This window comes from Thermobia domestica, chromosome 7, assembly GCF_964235325.1.
Source record: "Thermobia domestica chromosome 7, izTheDome1.hap1.1, whole genome shotgun sequence".
In the NCBI taxonomy this organism is placed as follows: Eukaryota; Metazoa; Arthropoda; class Insecta; order Zygentoma; family Lepismatidae; genus Thermobia; species Thermobia domestica.
In genome coordinates, this window is record NC_137460.1 from 30,548,640 (window position 1) to 30,569,067 (window position 20,428).

Below are 20,428 nucleotides of genomic sequence, written 5' to 3' on the forward strand. Positions count from 1 at the left end.
CGCTCATGTGTCGCTGTCAAGTAAAAATTGGCCTATAGATATTTTTCCTAGTTTGTTTTTTCCTTAGCATTACCTACAATTATTTTAGTACTGAAAGGTCTTCCATTAGTCACGGACTCAGCCTTCAGTATTTTTACCACTGAAACGGTAGTTTCCCACTACAAAACATAGCTCACTTGGTTATTATATTTTTATTGACAACTCTCGGTTTCTATATTGTGTGGGTCAATATCCATTTTGCAGAGCTGGCAAAATTGGTTTTCTAAATATTACTTCTCAATTTCAATGTATCAGTTGCTAGGATAAAAGATTTTACAGAACGTTAAAATAGTACCATCATATTTTTTTAGTTCCCCGTTTATTATATTTTCGTTTCTTGCACTGCATCCAAACGTCTATAATTCTTTTACACCTCTGAAATTTTGAATTCACTAAATTAAACTTACGGACAATTGTCACAAGTGTTTGAGATTTACGATATGCACACAGAGTAACTGAAATTCCACAAGAATTATTAAACCATTAAGCAATACCTTAGAAGGCTGACACGAGTTTATCGAATTAATCTATAATAGATTAAGACTCGCCTTTAGGCACTATACTCAACAAGAACTTCAGAAAATAACTCTTTCTGCGAAAGACAATCAGCTGTTCTTTACGGAGTTGGGACTTCATTTATAAGTGTTTTATAAGGAACTTTCATCAGTGATCGTCTAAATCTTACTGGTAGAAATGGTTCCTTATCCAAACGGTATAGTGTGGTTACGACTATTTGACTTTACCAATTTATATCTTAAAACAGATTAACTTGCATATTATATTTTTTCCTACAAGGACTATCTTTCCCTTCTTCAAACATAATTTTATCCTTGTAATTGAACTTTCTCTTGTACAAGCTTTCGCACAATCAGATATGACAAGAATGGTAGGGTGAGGAAAACGAAATAGTGCGAGTACAAGTAAGGCGCTCAAACTAGTAAAGATGAAGTAGAAGCTATAGAACTATACTAGCAGAAACGAACTAAGTAAAGCTACGTGCAATCTGGATGCTAAAATACACAACTGAGGTTCTCGAGTGGTGATAACAAACTGCTTTCAAGCCGTTAATTCTCATGCATACTACACGGTGATTCACGAATCTAACGGAGCTCATAAGTCACATAAATAATCGAAAAAAAAAACCAAGAGCATGTGTCCAACACGTGGTAATGCTTTTGAAATGAGTGGCCTCTCGCGTATACGTCTATGGGAGAAAATATCAAAGTTTAAATAAAAACTGGGGGATTCACTTTGCTAATATGTACATTTATAGGAGGGTTTACGTATGCTGCAACTCAAAATAATAGTAACTGTTTAAAACTAAAGCAAAGTACAAAAGTGCATATGCGAAAACGATCGCTACAATTTTTGAAAAGAGTGGCGTCTCGGGAATGTTTCAATTCAGGAGCAGCAAACTCCAACGTATTCAATCAAAACAGCGGAAATTTGGCTTGTGTTGAAAGAAGTACTAATTATTGAATATGGCGAAGTGTCTCCTCAGTTAATAATTTAAATAACTTTTCAATGGAGCAAAATCAACTCTTATTTATATTTGAAACTGAAATTGTTTCTATGGGGATATACCTAAGACGTCCCTAATTTCAGAAGCATTCACATCTTTTGTTTGAAATATTTGTGTGCACTAAGAGATGTTTTAGGTTCTGTTGCGGAATCTGTTAGTTACCAAATCTATTATAAGCAGAATCATAAAATTATTTCTTTCAACAAAATACAATTTAAAAATGAATAGACGATTATTTTAACTCCTTGGAGTACATATTCTGCCAACAAGCATCTGCCCAGTTCAATTTATATCCAGAAAGTTTCAAGACTATTTTAAGCCAGAATTTCCGAACTTCCTAGTATATGAATAATCCATATACGCTTAAATTCCATCGTTTTTAGCATTTATCCAAGGTATTCGTACGAAACTCTCTAAAGTGAGTTTGATAAAACTGATCATACTGCCAAAGCTTGCCGTTTGTGGTTTTGCGATACGTACAGAAAATAGTATACAATTTCTAAGCTAACGTAAAATAAAATAAAAATAAGAATAATAATTATTATTCACACAATAATAATATCAAATTTCTCCGTTATCCATATGTATGTTACGCATTTTAATTATTTTAGATAAATAATCACAAAGCAGTTAATTCTGATTTACCTGTGAAGCACTACGTTACTAAAATGAAACTGTCCTTCGACCTATCGTTAAACGTTCATGTTAAACATGAAGAATTTTGCGTACCGGATTTCAAAATGGCGTCGATGTAACACCTCAACGAAGCATTTGCGCATCGAGTGACTATTACTGCGTTCCTTAGTAGCTCGAACTGAATCTTGTCACTATTTTTCAAAAAACTCTCACGGTTTATGGACCTTCCTTGTAAGTCACCTTACTCTACTTGATATATTGCAGGGTTGGCCTGTTCCGGAACAAATTTCAACGAAAGACCTCTGCGTCCTAATTTCTATTTGGACGATTTAACAAAGGAAAACACTTATCAGAAGACAGTTTTTTGGTGCAGTTTTATTATAGAGATCCACAGATTGTAAAATGTACGGAAAAATTTGGAGAAGTATTTAATTTGCCCACTTCATGTCGAGAACAGAAGCCAACAAATCCCTGCGCAGCTTCTAACCCGTTCCAACTAATACTACTACTACTATTACTTATACTATGGATCCGTATAGTAAAATGGATGGATTTTTTTTTTTCAAATGTCAAACCTTAAAGCTAGATTTCTGAAAATTACATAAGCTTTGTTCATATCGATATCTATATATTTAGTTTCTATAACTCGACTTGTGATTACCATTTTTACAGCATGTAAGTGCAAGAGAATTATGCTCTTCTGAAAAATCAATTCCGCACTACTATCAATACGTATTTTCTAACAAACATGAAAAACTATTTTAGTTATGGTATATATATATTTAGTTATAGCTACGGGGTGCCTCGTTTTTAAAGGATTTCCGTGCAAAGACCGAAAGAATCTCGACGAACATATGAAAAAGACAAGAAAAACAATCGTTTTCTCTCTTACAACCACTGCCGCTAAGATCGGTCACCATCACCTAAACTGAATTTTTAATGAGACTTCGCTTGTGTAATTGGGATAAGTTCCAATAGGACCCGTCACGCCAAACGAATATACTAAGGTAAATGATGGAAACAAAACCTGTATTAACAAAGGACATGCAAAACCTTGACAGCTTGCTATTTATGAAAATTGGTACCCTGACTAATTGTGGATAGCTAATCATCGTGGTGACGGTGTTACATATAATACATATACCACGCAGTGTGCCGAGTTATACCCAAAATTACCGGAAAAACGAAGAAATGAAAAAATGTGCAAGTAAACTGATACCTACGGGAAACGGAACGTAATCAAGAACAAGACAGTGGGATCATACAAGTAGCGTTCCCAGCCCACCACAAACTTTTAGTTTTTCAAATAGAACGTATACCATTTTATGATATTTAAAAAAAAATTAGTATAAAACTTGAAAGAAAATAGGCAAAAGGTAAGTTGTCCGTGTTGCCAAATAAGGGAGATATGAGGCTCTAAATTTGGGGAATTACGAGGAACATATAGACGGTACGGAGAAAACTACATCATGCACAGCATCCAGCGATTAAGAAGCTTCATATAGAAATCACGCAAAAAAAAAAAAAAAAAAACACATGTTATAGTAGCCGTAGAAAGAAGAAGTCCCATGCGAGATAATGAGGAAGTGTGAAGAGGAACTTCTCCTGTAGCCCAGCAATTTTAATGGAGTTTGCATGGAATTGCCAAATCGAACTGTTCCCGTGAGATATTAAAGAAACTGTTGTGGGGTTGCAACACTGCATAAAATCTTTCATGCGCTCCAACCCACAGGAAAGAGGGCGCAGAACCTAAAAAAGAATGCAGAAAGGCTGTGATACGAAAGGTAACAAATCTGTGACAAGTAAACATCACAGAATCGATTCTCAAAGGTTAATGATCTGTGATAGGTGTCAGTCGAGAGTAACTATGTTCAACATAACGTTTATCCATGACGTGTTAAACTCTTTCCGTGTTCCGCTTGTGTTTATTCACAAATTTAAGCGAAAATACGGGATCCTTTCAAGAAAGATAATAATTTTTGGCAAGGACAGACATGGAAAATGAAGATAAATTGCTTAATAAAGCCCACATGTTTGTCAATTATGTTATTGGCATCATACATGGGAAACCGTACAATCCCAACTGCGTATTTAACACTAACCAATCTCGGTTTGAATATGAAATTATATCAAATAGAACACTGCGAATAGGGTGAAAAATATACTACAGCATTAATTCAGACTATACAAATTTTGTTCTCCCCAGTGAACTTAGGGACTCGCTTGTACATGTTCCCAAGAGCCTAATGGCATGTTCGATTCTAAAGTAAAAGAACATTTAGCACGATATACTCCCTTCAATGTCATCTGCCGGCGAACTAATCAGATAAACTGACACGATAACATGTAAAATGATGGTTAAAGGAAGTGTCTATTCTTGATGTAAAATATGATTCACTGGCTTTGCTCGACTCCTGAACTGGAGAAACAGATAAAACTATGTTCAGCGCAGATGATGTTATAACCGCTACCAGGTTATAGAAGTATTTTTTGTGGACGCTCTGTATATTTCGTAAAGACAGTGATTATTATTTTCGATTTATACTTTATTCTGCGACGCAAATAAGTTCTTTCTTCGGTGGGAATTCATTCTTTCCCACACAACTGGACAAAGAAGTCTCTCATTGTTTTCTCATTTATATATTTGAAACATTGCTTTTTGATCATAACATTTCAGTGAGCCACAAACCTTCTTAGTGTTTCTCCCTGACTTATTATACGCACAGTATATATTCTGGACTTATTTGGAACTGAATTAAGTGCTTTCTTTAATCATTTATAGAAATACTAGCTACCAGGTATTCAAGTGACCGAATGGCACCAGTCTCATCGCTTTTGCAGGTCCTTATCTGTACTTTCTCACGCCCGAATTATCGTAATGTCTCGCATCGTGGACAAACGACTAAAATTAACATAAATTATTTTTCGTGTTCTGTTTGCATGTACATACAAGTGCTTTAACTCAGTGGTTTTTGAAATGAAATGCCAACAATCTTCAGTCGACCACTACAGCTCGTATCCTGAACTTTTGAGCTCGGGGAGTTTGACTCCGGTATTGAGTGCAGCCACCACGCACGTTGCGTCGGGAATTAAGTATGATTTTGTATTAAGGGGCAAAAGGTATCAGCCGGTGAAGGACGTTTTCTTACGGCTAGCCCCAACTAGTGAAGTCCCAGGTTCCTATACCTTGTGCGTACTTGTAAGTTATAAACGCGCCCTCCAACATTGGCATTCTACTTTGGAGACTTTTTTTTTAATTTGCAGATGATTCATCTTAACGCTTCAGGATTGTTTGGCGCAGCAACTGGATTTCTACGTGGGATTATCCCGCAAACTTTTCCCAGTGCTAATCCCCCAAGTGCGTCAATGGTGTGAGAGAAGCATTCATAGTGAAATTTCAGATATAATCTCATATATATATATATATATATATATATATATATATATATATATATATATATATATATAAATGGCTACAGTTCATTAAAAAGTCAAAGTGTGATTTTAGTAATGAAGATTATTATACATATTCTGTGTTGTGTTGTGTTCCTTTCTCTTCGTTATTTTTTTTATATATTAGTATTCTAATAAATAAGAACAGTGTTATTTAATCCTGCGTGTTTTCGTTGTTTACGTGAACGATGTTTGTGTGCGTTAGGGTCTGGATGACCGTCTCACCGTCCGTGAGCTTCTCGAGACGAGATATCCGAACCTCTCTGCGCCTAATGCTCATTTCATCATTGAGACCGACGAGCGATTTGGAAACAATTTGTAACCCTTTCTTAGAGAGGTCCTTCATCGTCCTATCCAGTTAAGTTCAGGTCTCAGGAGAATACTTATTGGTAGTACAACGAACCACGAACAGAGAACACTGAACTCTGGTCAGGGTTTGCCCAAGTGGACCCAGCCCGAAAAAACCCGGTGGGTATTTTCGGGTTGGACCCACCTGGGTTTTTGACTTATTTGTTAGTATATTATTGGTACAACAAAGGTAATCACATTGTAAGTTATTTTTATCAGATTTTAGACTTTCCTTGGGCGAATTAGAAGCTTTCGCATTAAGGTATAAACAACATTCAACATAAGACCTTTATAAAGTTCTGAATGCCCTAAATGATTAAGAAAAAAACTTATCTTAACTTGAGATAGTTATAGAACAAATTGTACTTTAGAAAATATTTTCCATGAATAGTGTGCTCCTCGACTTGGCGACACCGAGGGACATTGTCACTCATACGTTTGACGGGTTTAAGGTCATAGGTGCCGGTACTAATAGTACATATGTAAATACATTAGTAAAAGTATTAGTATTATTTCTTGCCTTTGATGTAAAAAAAGAAGTTTCTTCAACTAAAATTCGGTTTTACAACAACAGTTTATTTCAGTCATTTGTTCCTACTCCTACTCTACTAAGCATTCTGTAGAATCAATACAATCAGTAGCGTAAAAATTCTTGTCAAATTTAAGAGGCTTAATGCTCGGGGTTCCGAAGACTATGTAAAGCTTACTATTTTAAGTGCTGAGTTCAAATTTCCGTACTAGTGGAAGATTTTATGTACACGCTGTGAAAGAAATGCTCGGGAAATTTCCGAATTAAACGCAGAAGGATCGAAAATGAATACTTCAACAAAAAAACTATTTATTTTACGCTTAAGCCTGCCATACGTCCTGTAAAAAATGGGACAGTCCCGCTTTTAAGCCCGAGTGTCCCGCATCCCCGTAAATTTAGTCGGGACAGGGAAATGTCCCGTATTTTAACTCCGTTCCATTTCTGCTATCAATATCAGCTTATTGGAAAAGTGAAACAAAAAATTCTGACATTGGCTGGGAATCCTGTAATTAGTGAATGAACAGTACGCTGTTGCATGCAACAGCATGAAGTTATTACACCATCCTGTTCGACTTGATAGCGAGCGAAATTTGCAATGCTACTTTTTTCATTGCACTTGATGGAAACTCGAATACTCTCCGGAACATTAAAAAAAAAATGGCTTTAAGTGTTTTTACATTTACAAACACACGGAAGATGACTGAACTTTTCTCCAGCAACACATTAGATAAGGTAAGAAGAATTATAATCCTTTTCAGAGGCTAGGGGCGCAGAATTGTGCTTTGGTCCAGGTCTTAAAAAAATGTAAATCTGGTCCTGACAATTACACACGACACAAGGAGAAAAATCAATTTTTTTCATCAGATTAAACTGACGAACGTAATTTTGGCAAATAGAGCCATGTAAATAAATATTGCTAAACGCGCGAAGAATATTTAATGTAGATTGTACCACTGATTTAAATAATTTGCATATTGTTTTCCTGTAAAGCATTTTTATAGCACATCTTAAGTTTTTAAGCATCTTCAGTCTGTACAATTAATTGCAGGGTACGAACAGAGAAAAGCAGCTGCTGCTTAGTGAACTTTCGTCTATTGTATTCTTGAAAAAAAAAATAAATAAATAAAATGAAATCTCTAACTCTCATAGTTATGCCTGCTATGCTCAAGGTGACGGTGATGATGAGAAATGAATGAAATGACGGAATGAAGAAAATGGGAGGAAACGTGAGAATCCCGAGAAAACCCACACACAAGGTGTTTGTCCACCACAAAGCTCACTTGTCGCGAGTGGGATCGAACTAAGAACCCCATACACTAAAGGTGAACGCTCTACCACTGAGCCACCGCGGCCTATTATACTTTTATTCATAACCCGACTACAGTTCATTGCATTGTTGGAAAGTTGAAGGGGGGGGGGATCTGAGGTGTCCCGTATTCTCATTAAGAAAATATGGCAGATTTATTTACGCTGGAAGATGTTAATTTCATATAAGACATTTTAAAACATTTATTTATTTCATACAACATGAATTGTATCTTTGTTTTAATTTAATAGACCCCTTTTGGTATTCATATTTGGCGAACGTCAGTCAGGCTTCTGGATGACTTGATCTATATTTGTTCGTTTGTCTGCCGAGCTCCTTCATGGCTATGCGGTTAATGTACGCGTCTTCGGCGTAGTACCCGGGTTTGCTTCTCGGAGGAAGCTCATGTGGTTCGGATTCCACGTTAATCAGTAGGTTCCGTCTCATATAGCCTCACTGCTGAAAGAGACGTTAAACACAAAATCAACTCAACTCGTTTGTCTGCCTTTACCACACACTACAGGGTACAACTTTCGGCCTTTTAAGTTAAAATTTTCAGAGTACAAGTACGAGACACTGTAAATTTCTTGTATACATTTTGGCGGCATACTAACGTAAAATATCAAAATGGCAGCCATTTTTTCAAACCAGCGAGTATCCATGCTATGAAACGCAATTTTCAATCTTTTAAGTTGAAATTTTGGCTGTGGAATCACGAGACATGCTAAATTTGCTGTATAGATTTTCTCGGCGATTGAAAGTAAAATTTCAAAATGGCGGCCATTTTGTTCAAAACAGCACCGAGTAGAAAATTGTTGCAAGTTGTGACAATGACAATCTTGAAATATAAATCACATTTTAACACTTTCACCCCAAAGACATTACAATATTTCAAAAAAAAAACGATTAAACCCGAAAAAACCCATATGGGCCCAGGTGGGTTGGGCTTTTTCAAAAAAGCCCGGGTTTTTTTAAACCCTGACTCTGGTCGGTTACAGTGTCTGACCTGTTAACATGGCTAAAACAATTGTACTAAGGTCATAGCATCGAAAAGCACAAGATTTATCCAGCCACTTGATGTCTACTTTTTAAGGCAATATAAATAAAATGGTGATTTGCAAGCTCGAGGATTATCTGCGGCCCCAATTTATCTCTGCTCGTACGCAAGATAAACTGCGTGATAGAGCATTACTCATAAAATTACACTGTGATTTAGCACCAGTATTATTCTGCTGAGCTAAAGAATACGATCCCATATGCATGGTAGAAATGTGGCTATGTGACGGATGACAGTTTTTGCGTTCGAAAATGCTCTTAAAAGACGGTTCACAGTGCACGATGACCATAGTGAATATTCCCAAAAGTGTGAACAAAGAGCGTTTGTAGTGCTCCATGCTGCTTTGTCTTGGACAATTCATTCTGGAACCACATCATCACCCCTGAATATGTCAGAACATACCAACTTTTTATCGAGTGTGTGGCTAGGGCGAAAAATGTACGTATTTTGCCGCTACTTATGGATTTCCTGTAGTATGCATTGCTGTATTACGTTAAAATAATTTGTGTCTGTATATTTTTGGTATATCTGGATGTGTTTTGTGTTCATCATTGTCTCACATGCTAATTTTTTTCTACATTCTCAACTGACACCCATCGCAGGCAATTAATATTTGAGAATCGATTTTGATGTATTTCCTTATCACAGATTTGTTACCTTTCGTACCACAGCTTTACTATAATCTTTTCAAATTCTACGCCGTTGTTTCTGTGGTTTGGACGGTTCAATATATCAATTCTACACAAATGCCACTGGAATTACTGCGCTTCTAGAAGACTTGCTGTTCACACTTCAGTATTATGTTACATGGGATTTCTTTCTACGACTACTATAACATGTGTTCTTTGTTTTGAGTGAATCATGTATTAAGCTCGTTAATCACTGGATGATATGCATGCTGTAGTTTACTCCCTATTGTATATTTGTTCCTTCTGCAGTCTTCTTGTTATAATACATTTGTTCGTTTCTCTGCATTGATCTTATAATTTCTCAAATTTAGAGCCTCATATCTCCCTTACTGGCAACAAAAACTTTTGCCTATTTTCTTCCACGTTTTATGATAATTGTTTTAATGTCACAAAATAATATACGTTCTATTTGAAAAGATATAAGTTTGCGTTAGGGTGGGGACACTGCTTGTTTAAGCCTACTGTCTTGTTCTTGGTTACGTGTCCCCCTCCCGTAGGTATCAGGCAATCTGCACACATTTTCATTTTCTTCGTTTTTCTTTCATTCTGGGGTATAACTCGGCACAGTCTCCCCCGATCACTTCCTGGTACATGGATTATACGTAGCAGGTAAACAAGGCATTTTCGCACCAACTGACTATCAGCACGATGATTACCGAACCACAATTATTCAGGGTAAAATTTTTCATAAATATCTAGCTGTCACGCTTCGCATACGTACGTTGTAAGCTAACGTAGGTTATTCATGAAAAATTATGATCATGTAAAAAGCAGGGTGAGGTTAACAATAATAACTGCTTGCGTCTAAGACAGTTGCAAGCTTGTATATTTTCAAACTTATTTCTTGATTTTATAACCAATATACCGCATAATCATTAGTGAGGAAATAAAGAATCAATTTTGGAATTTTAAGCATCCCTGTGAAGGAATTTTTTCCAAGACAACAAGAAATATTCTTTGATAACCAAATTGGGGAATCTAGAAACCATAACTTGTTGGTGTATCTATATCTCTTGGGGAAAAAAAAAAAGTTTTCATAACACATCGTTTGGCATAAAGAATGAAAAACGTTAATATAAAGCTTTCGTTTTTATTTTCTTGTTTTAAATAATTCTTTAAGATCTTATATTACTCTGGCGCAGGCTTGAAGATTTTCTATGAATTGACACCATGCGTGGAAACTGATACGGATTGCAAATTACTACAAGCTATTCTAGTACCTTCCATCCGTTAAATGGAATTGTTCTATAATGAAATTAACTCGCAGCATCTTAGGAATTGTTTACTTGGGAAGGAGTTGCATACATTGGTGCAAACACAGTTTACAATAACATTCCCTTAGGAGTACCAATACGAGTTCGGATGTATGCAAGATAATAGTCTGTGCAAAAAACAAAGTTACTTGTGCTTGATGGCCAAAAAGCGCGAGAAGCTAAGCTATGCGAGTTAGGGAGGAACGTAGCAGGAGGGAGCGCGTTCTCGCGTCTATAGGGTGCAGGCGCGTCAGCGACGGAGTGTACGCGAGATAAATGAGAATATTGGAAAGAAAAATTTGCATTAAAAGAAGCAATAGAGACGTAAACACAGGCTAGAATTAGCAAAATTAGGATGACTTACAGAAGAAATGAGTTGATAATGGTGTTTCAGCAGTCAAGAAAGTATCGTACACAATTTTTTGAAGGTAGTAGAGGACCTGTACAAACCGTAAAAGTAAGTGGAACCGATTTATGAGAAAAAAAATAATTGATGGTGACGAAGACAGGAAACAACGTGGCCAGTGCAGCTCCATCCCGACTACACTCACTAACGTTCGCTCGGTAATACTATCTGAAATAAATGTTGGTACCGTAACATAATTTAACGTGTGAAACCATAAAACCACGGAATCGGAATAGAATATCGCAAGAAAGAATATCGTAGAAAAGCGGCCACCCAAAGGTAAACAACAGTCAAAATACTCTTCTACATTGGATAGAAATGCTCCACCACTGCAAATTAGTACGTCAGACAATTATCTTTCTTGTGTAATCACCCACTTAACATTAATATAATTATTGTAATAATTTACTTTTTTTTGTTTCCTTTTTAAATATGAAATACTGATTTTCTATATTCTGAAAAATTCTCTTGCTCGACCAATATTCTACACCATCCTCTTTCACGTTCACTCGCTCATTTTAGCCACAAAATTATTTTTACGACGAACTATTCTTAATCATAACCTTATCAGTCTGTACGCAAATATTTGGGATGTGCTGGCCAATAACAATGCAAAACGCCAGATGATTATTTAAAGCTTTTTTTTTTTTTCGGTTATACTTAAGGAGCCGCGCTTCCCATTTAGGAAAGGACGAGAAGCGCCATACTTTTAGGAATTATTCATTAAGTATCTAGCATGTTAAAAAGTAGGTAAAAGAGTGAGTTCTAATTAGTTAATGAGTGATTCGAAATAAAAGAAGATGTGTGTGTATTCCGCTCTCGTTGTGTTTTGCCCTTGTACTTAATGTATGAGTATGTGTGGGGGCAATTGAACGCATTTCGCATGTTCCGTGCACGTGGATACTTCTTACTGTTGCACTAGCTACAAAATTGATTCTATTTGATGCACAAGTGGTAATACAACAGATCACGCTCTATTCTCACTCCATATTGGAGTGTGAATACAACATGATCTGGGTTTCTCATGTGTTGTATTACCACTTGTACATCAAATAGAATCAATTTTGTAGCTAGTGCAACAGTAAGAAGTATTCTCGTGCACCGGGGATGAGAAGTAGCTGTTCTTAAGAATTACCTTTTTTTCTTTCTTTAATAACTCGTTTTGTTTCAAAAATAGTAAGCCCCTTAAGCGTTTGTAAAGTAAGAAAGAGATAGTTGTTCAAACAGCTTTAATTCTTGGATAATTATTTAAAATGTATCCTTAAACTTAACCTACAAATCCTGGGTATCGTCCCCCGTCATCTAAAACTGTATTTTATCCCAAATTACTCTCGGACCTACTTACCTACAGGAATTTCTGTATTAAATTTTCCATGTATTTTGTTCTTTTATAGAATTTAATGATATGATATCTCAGGCTAAATCACCTCCAGGCAGTTATAAAAAAAAGTATTAACCTATAATAAATTAATAGTGTTTTCCACTTCTTCCATGTCTGAGGGAGGAGATGCTCCGCCTCCTATGTTCCAGCAGCAACGCCTTGAACATTGGGTGTATTAACAATGGTAAGTACAAGGGTAAATTACGGAGAAGGTTAGCTTAGATGAGGAAGACATGTAGCGCTGGTAAAGATAATGGAGGCTCTGTGAGTGATTACAGATCAACCTTATGGAGAAGAGGAAGCTAAAGGTGATGATAAATTACTGTGAAGTTGTTAATGGATAAGGGAATGGGATCATAACCAAGAAAGGACTCCAAGGAAGTAAGAAACACTGGTCCATTGTGCTGTGTATGGACAAGCATAGATTAGGTGTTTCAAGGTACCTAGACCTTCCTGGCAGCAGCAGAATGGATTATCTCGAAGGCCCTGACGATATTTTTGCACCGGAGTCTTTGCGGTGTTGAATAAAGTGTTTTATGTAGTAAAGTAATAAAGCTATACTGTACAGAAGCATAGGTTTACAGAATTGTCTTGTTTTGAGACCATTACCAGTCAAATAGGTAAGTGCACCAGCATTAAAGTCATGTGTGCTAAATATGCAGAATTGTCCTTGTCTACTTCACACAAAGGATTTGTGATTCAGTAACAAAATTGAATATAATACAAGACATAATTGGGAAGAAAGGTCACAATCGGAAAAAAGATCAAAGTCAGGAAAATGTCAAAATCGGGAAAGAAGTTCAGACAGTGAAAGAGAGCTGATAGCAAAGTTGAACAGGGTAGAAAGTAGGAAAAACGTGAAGTCTAAAATAAAAAAAAAAGAAAGAGTATAAAAAAGGGGGATGTATGTGCGTGTAAATGTAAACGAAAGTGTAAGTGTAGTGTAGGTGTATATGAATTCCCACTCATCTCTCTTCCTCATACAGCATCGCCACACACGAGGCACTAGCGCTAACAGCCACTGTCGAACAACTTTTACAGGTTTTTTTTGGCTTTGTCTTAGACCATTATCGGTCATATAGGTAGGTGCTCCAGCTATACAGACATGTGTGCTACGATTGAAAATAGTTTTAGGTGTACCTCACACGGAGGATTTATGATTCATGAAAGAATTTAATTAAATACAGAACAGAATTAGGAAGAAAAGACAAAAGCGACAAAAAGATCGAAATAGGGAGGTTTGCAGAGTTCTCCCGCTATTTTCAGTATCACAGGAGCAGCAAGCCGAAGAAAAACCTCCCCCAATCATGTTCCCGGCTGTATTTCTTTTAAGAGTTGTATTATGTGTTCAATGAAAATATTAACTAGTAAAAGTGACAAAAAATAAAAAAAAAAAAATACGGTGTATTAAAAAGTGGTAGAAAATTCACAAGTAATAAAGTTGATATGAGACGTAATGTAACAATCGGGAAAACATAGTCAAAATATGAAAAATCAATAAGGGAAAAGATCAGTCACTGAAAGAGGGCTTTAATTATTCAGATGGACTATTAAAAAGGTGGAAAAATGTATTATGAAAAGGCATAAGTGTAATTGAAATGTGTAATGGAAAAATGTTCACACTACCAAATGTTTTTTTTTTTAAAAAAAAAAAAAAAAGAAGGGTGTAGCTGCAGTTTAAATGTGAAGAAGGTCTTACCTGACCGCCTTATGACAATCAGGATTCACTTCCTGTACGTGTTTGTTAGGGAATATATTCTATGAACATTCAGGGCCTTACGCACACTTGTTCTGATGCATGATTAATGCAATATTAAAAAGTTCGACTAACATGTTTCCTGCAGTAGTCAGGTCTTTAGTATGTCTCTAATCATACTCAAAACAACTCTTCATAAGGCGTTCAGAGTTCAGATCCTGTACGTACTTATTCGGGAAAACATTCTATCACGTTCAGGGTTTCGATCCCTTACGTTCCTGTTTGCTAGGGGGCCGTTCTATGGCATTCACGGGTTCATCGATCTCTATTTGGGGAGTTATTTCATGGCATTTACAGATTCAATTCCAGTAAACGCAAGCAATTTTATATACTGTTGCTAACAAGGATCTTATAAAATAATGGATCTGCCCTTACAACAAAATCTTGAAGCCATACGTCACAGTTTCGCCACCCCTATTCTGCTCACTCCGCCCAATAGGATCGCAATGTTTTGAGCCAACAATCATGGCGGAAACGAAAGTAGCCAATGAGACGATGGCGGAAACGAGAGTAGCTAATCAGACGTGCCGATGCTCGGTTGTTTCTTGGCTTTATTGATTTAATAGGATGAAGATACATATGGGCAGATCCTTTATTTTATAAGATCCTTGGTTACTAATCTCAGCGTTGGTTCGCAAATATAAACATGGATGGACTCCGCAAGACTAAATTCTTTGAAACACAGAGTTCGTGTTATAATATTTTCACAATGTATTCTAAGGATAGGTTTTAGTTGTTCCAATTGTGCCGATACAAATCAATAATATGAATATTGTTGGGTTGTGTAAGCACTGATGCTAAAAGACAAACAACAAGTTAAATATTTCCAAGCCATAATATCTAAGTTGTATATTAATGTACTTAATATTATTAATTTGAGACGACTCGTAATAGTTAGATTACATAATTTGAAGTCGTAACAGGTAAAATTCACTACACAATCACCTCATTTTAAATTACAAATTGGAATATATATATACAATGGAACATAATTTCGACGAGGTAAAGCATTTATTATATTAGCCCCATTTAATCACGTTTCGCACTATGCTCGCGGGAGAAGCGGATGAGCAGTTCGTAACCACCATTCCATTAACGATAATTCATTATTCACTTTTTTCTAAATAAATTGTAAACCAAATTTCTTGGGTTATTCTAGGTTCCTTTGTGAAGAGATGACGTAATTTTCGACGAAGCAAGAGTTTACATTTTCAAACGTATATCTGTGTTCATTTTCGAAGATTATTTTTAATACGAGGGTTATTTCACAGTTAATTTTTTCATAGAAATTTCTTGTGGCATTTTCAATAGTGTCGTAAAGGCGTTCGACGAGACGATTGTTTGTAGAGCATAAAAAGCAAACTGAACCTTGGAACACTTGTTTTCACAATTCACTCCACTATTCTCACTAAATATATTCTTTAAAATCTTCACGAAATTTTCCAGTTATTCAGGAATACCTGTATCCATTACTTTTCAAATAGTTAAAATCCATTACGATGAATAGAACAAAAAGATAAATAATTTATCTTCATACGAAACTAAGATTACGAACGCGTAGGCCGTATAAAACGCTTTTCGGATTATGATACGACGATAATTTCGTAAAGTTTTCCAATATCTTTTATTTTTGTTTTTCTATTCGTATATACCTCTATTATTAATATTACTATTATTAGAAAACGCTTGCTATTTTATGAGCTATTCAACTGCTACTCTAATTAAGTTTGAATTTTTGATCGTTTTCTTTAGTATTAAATACAAAACAGAACGTTGGATGTAAGTGTGAGATAAAATATCTTTACACTTACAATTACTGGTCGGTGTAGCACATTGACTACAACATATATTTCAAAGAATGCTTACGAACAACTTTCGAAAACTTGTAGAAACAATATAACGCACACTCAACTCCTATTTATTTTGTCTGACTTTATGTTTTTTCTTTCTATATTGCCAACGCTTTCGGTACAACAAGCTTCCAAATAATTGTATTTGCTTACAGTTTTACAGAAAACATTTTTGTAACTTACTGAAATTTTCTTGACAGATTTACAGTCTTCTTTTGCCATGGTACTAGGTTCCTTTTACTGTCATAATCCTTGTTCAGCATAAAGCCATTTTCACCCTCTCTATGGCCTATGGAACCTGGAAGTTCAATGCCGCGTTCACAAAAGCTCTCCACTGACCTCTGTCCGTAGCCAACTGGATCCAGTTTCCACCTTGGATTAATATTTCTACTAGATCCATCTTACTGTCCTCTCATCTGCGCCAAGGTCTCCCTAATGATCGTTTTCCGATTGGCCGTCCAGTCAAGACTGAAAGCGCTTGTATTTTCTTCCATCCTAGCTACAGGGCCTGCCTATTTAGGCTTGATGACCATAACAATGTTCGGTAAACCGTATAAATTATGTAGGCCTAGTTCCTCGTTATGAAGTTTCCGTCATTCCCCATTCCCGTTCATCTTGGGTTTGAATATTCGTCTCATGATCTTGTCCTCAAATACTTTCAGTATATGTTCCTCCCTCAGAGTAAGCGACCATGTTTCGAAACCATACAGAACAACCATGTTTCATTGGACAAGCACGTAATGATAACAAAAGGGGAGGCACTTTGAAAGGGTGTTTGCTGCATATTTGTCTTGCATTTCTGAGCATTGAAGCAAAGGACAATGTTTCTTGCATTCCTAAAGCAGCAGAAGAGTTTGAAAGAAATAAATGCCAAGCGGAAGAATATGATTTTTTACGGTAAGATGAAGCCAGGAACGGTTAAATGATTTTTCTATTGTAACATAAATATAGATAGATGGAGACCTAGTGTTCTTTTTTGAAAAATACTCAATGAAGAATACGGGAAAGTAAAATGGGATGTGGAGGACAAGAAGTAAATATATTCAAACAATATTTTCTTTAGTCTACGTCATTAGGTCTATGATAGGCTACCACAAGAAGTACAGATTGCAACATATTGCTATCTTTATCTATAATAAACCAAACGAGTCATGGATCCAATGCTCGCGTTGCAAGATCTGGGCTCACAAGGCATGTATTGATAGAAGCAAATTTTATTTCTGTCATAATTGTGATTCAATGACTTAGACATTTTGTGATTTGATGTAACTAGGAATACTTTGTTCGAAATAGCTACAAGGTCTACGTTAGTTATAAATAAAAATATTTTTCATCTTGTTCAATTTGTCCTGTTTTAGTTCTGAAAAGAATAATTTAAGGTCAAGAACAGACCTATTCCAATCTATAGTTCTTTTTGTTGTTGGAAGAATTATTACGCAGTTTTGATAATATTTTTGGTTGTGCTTGTTAGGTAGGAAGCCCATGAATTATTTCCTTTTAAAGAAATTGTGAATCTTAGCTTTCATAGTATAGAAGTGTTCAGTTGCCTACAGTAGACGTAACACTCCATTTGCATTATTTGTATTCAATTGTTTAAGATAATAGTCCTAGTAGTCATTTTCGTACATATTTAACTAGAATGAATAATTTGGAAATACATTCAATATCAAAGAAATAGGCACAAAATTTTATATATATGAGTGTGTCCATTTACCCCATATAGTGTGTCAACCAATCCAGACTCGGGGCTAGTTGACACTTTTCACTTAATGTTATTGTCACACGTTTAGCTCCCATAATATAAAACACATAATGTTAGACATTGTTTTAATTGGTAGGAGAAAGTATAACAAGTTTGCCAATACTTCCTTTCCTTCTCTAGAAAATTTGCCTCACTCGTTATAGCCGACAAATGAAAAAGTGTGTCACCCAGCCCTGGCCTCCCCTACCTTAATTAATCTGATTAGCTTTCTCGGTATTCCAAATTCTGTAAGAATGTTGTACAATGTTTCTCTCCGAACCGAGTCGTAAGTCTTTCTAAAATCAATAAACAGCTTATGTACCGGGGTTTTATATTCTCACTTATTTTCGAGTATTTGTCGAATGGTAAATATTTGGTCGATAGTTGATCGATTTAATCTAAATCCGCACTGACAATCTCCAATAATTTCATCTGGGGTCAATCTTGATAATTGAATGTTTTAAAGGATTTTATAGGACGTTGACAGAAGAGAAATGCCTCGATAATTAATACAGTTAGTTTTGTTGTCTTTTTTGTGAATTGGAACAATGATTGATTCTTTCCACTCTTCTGGCAATTTTGATTTGTTCCAGATAAGGAGAATGAGTTTGTGTATCTTGTTCCACAATTTTTGGTCTCCAGCTAAAATTAACTCACCGGAATTTCATCTACACCCGGAGATTTGTGTTTCTTTAATTTCTTTTTAGCGATTTCTTCTTCTATTCGGCTGGGGTCTGGAATATAAGGTTCTGTAGTGTGTATGTCCCTTCCAGTGGCGGATATAGGGCGGGGCCGATGGGTTCTGCCCTTCCAGTTTGTGAGTGACAAAATTAATTTAAGCTATTATTTATATATTTTTGAAAGTTTATAATAAACGTGATATGCTATCATAGTCTGGGTTCTGACTGCCCTCCCCCAGTTTTTATCTTCTAGATCCGTCTCTGCCCCCTTTCTCTACTACCATTAGTTTTTGGCTGCCTGTTAAGTCGTTTTCACTATCCTCTAAATTATATATATATATATATATATATATATATATATATATATATATATATATATATATATATATATTCATCCTCACGGCATTGTCAAGGCTCTATATTTGTATTTTACATTTATTATTGCAACCGGGTGTTACTGACTTCCGTATACGGTAGCCCGATCATCACCCTTGTTCTTCGCGCGCACAGTCATTCGAAGAACTGAAAACGTACTCTGTACACAAACAGTTTAGGTTGTGAACTCGGAAAGCCTGGTACTTCTGCTTGTCAAGGTCAAAAAGTGGGAGAAAAAAGGATGTGTAGAATGTAAAGAGGGTGCAACAGTGACTGATGCTTGTAAGGGAACGTATTCATTTGTAGTTCGTGCACATTCCGCCTGTAGCGCTACTGTGGCACGACGTATATTGTAACTGTATAACTCTTGTACACCGCTAGTAGGTCTATTCGCGTTAGTGACGACCGAAACTATGTTGTCAGCTCTGACTGCGATAAGGCACTGCCGTGCTGCTTTTCCTTCTCTTTTTTCCCCCCTTTTCCATTTGTGAGACGCCAAACATGTTGTTTTTGCTTGTTGCACGCGCTGAACGGGTTTCGGCGAGCGAAGTATTTAAGAAGTTGACTACATATTCTTGTTTGCGATAGTTTTAAATTGGTTAACTGTTGAAAAATATACGAAAAAAAGCTGTACTTGTTAAGGTATATTAGTCGAGGACGTAGCTACTGACAGTGTTGATTACAGATTTTCTCGAGGAAGAATTTAATTACAGTAGAGGTGAAAAGGAGACGTCCATTTAGACAGCCCCCCCCCCTTATCACACTCAATCGGAAATGGTCTCAATCGTTTGCACACAAATGTGCAGGCGAAATTTTCGTTTGTACACAATTAAGGGCGCCGTCAGAACGAAAACAAAGTGGGGGCTGTCTAAATGGTAGCCCCCCAACAACATGCCCTATTCAAGCACAAATTGTCGCAATCATTTGTACATCGTTTCTACAGAAATGTGAAGGCGAAATTTTCGTTTGTACACAATTAGGGGCGCCGCCAGAACAAAAAAATGGGGGCTGTCTAAGTGGTAGCCCCCGACCATGTCCTATTCAATCACAAATTGTCGCAATAGTTTGTACTTCGTTTGTACAGAAATGTGCAGGCGAAATGTATGTTCGCACGCAATTAGGGGCGCCGCCAGAACGAAAAAAATTGGGGGCTGTCTAAGTGGTAGCCCCCGACCATGTCCTATTCAATCACAAATTGTCGCAATAGTTTGTACTTCGTTTGTACAGAAATGTGCACGCGAAATTTTCGTTTGTACATAATTAAGGGCGCCGCCAGAACAGAAAAAAATGGGGGCTGTCTAAGTTTTAGCCCCCCACCATGTCCAATTCAATCACAAGTTGTCGCATTCGTTTGTGCATCGTTTGTACAGAAAAGTGCAGGCGAAATGTTTGTTTGAACAAACTTAG

At 36.4% G+C, this 20,428-nt stretch overlaps 1 protein-coding gene across 3 annotated transcripts in view; it reads right to left on the minus strand.

Annotated features, from left to right (window-relative positions):
• Positions 1–13,613, minus strand: part of LOC145689969 (uncharacterized) — a 58,104-nt gene extending 44,491 nt beyond the window's left edge. The window contains exon 1 of one of the 3 annotated variants that reach the window (XM_081764374.1): positions 13,063–13,613. The gene's annotated coding sequence lies outside the window, so the exon portion shown is untranslated. Of the gene's footprint in view, positions 1–12,583 lie in introns of all 3 variants that reach the window. The other 2 variants (XM_081764373.1, XM_081764372.1) reach the window with 2 other exon arrangements.
• Between the last annotated feature and the right edge of the window lie 6,815 nt (positions 13,614–20,428).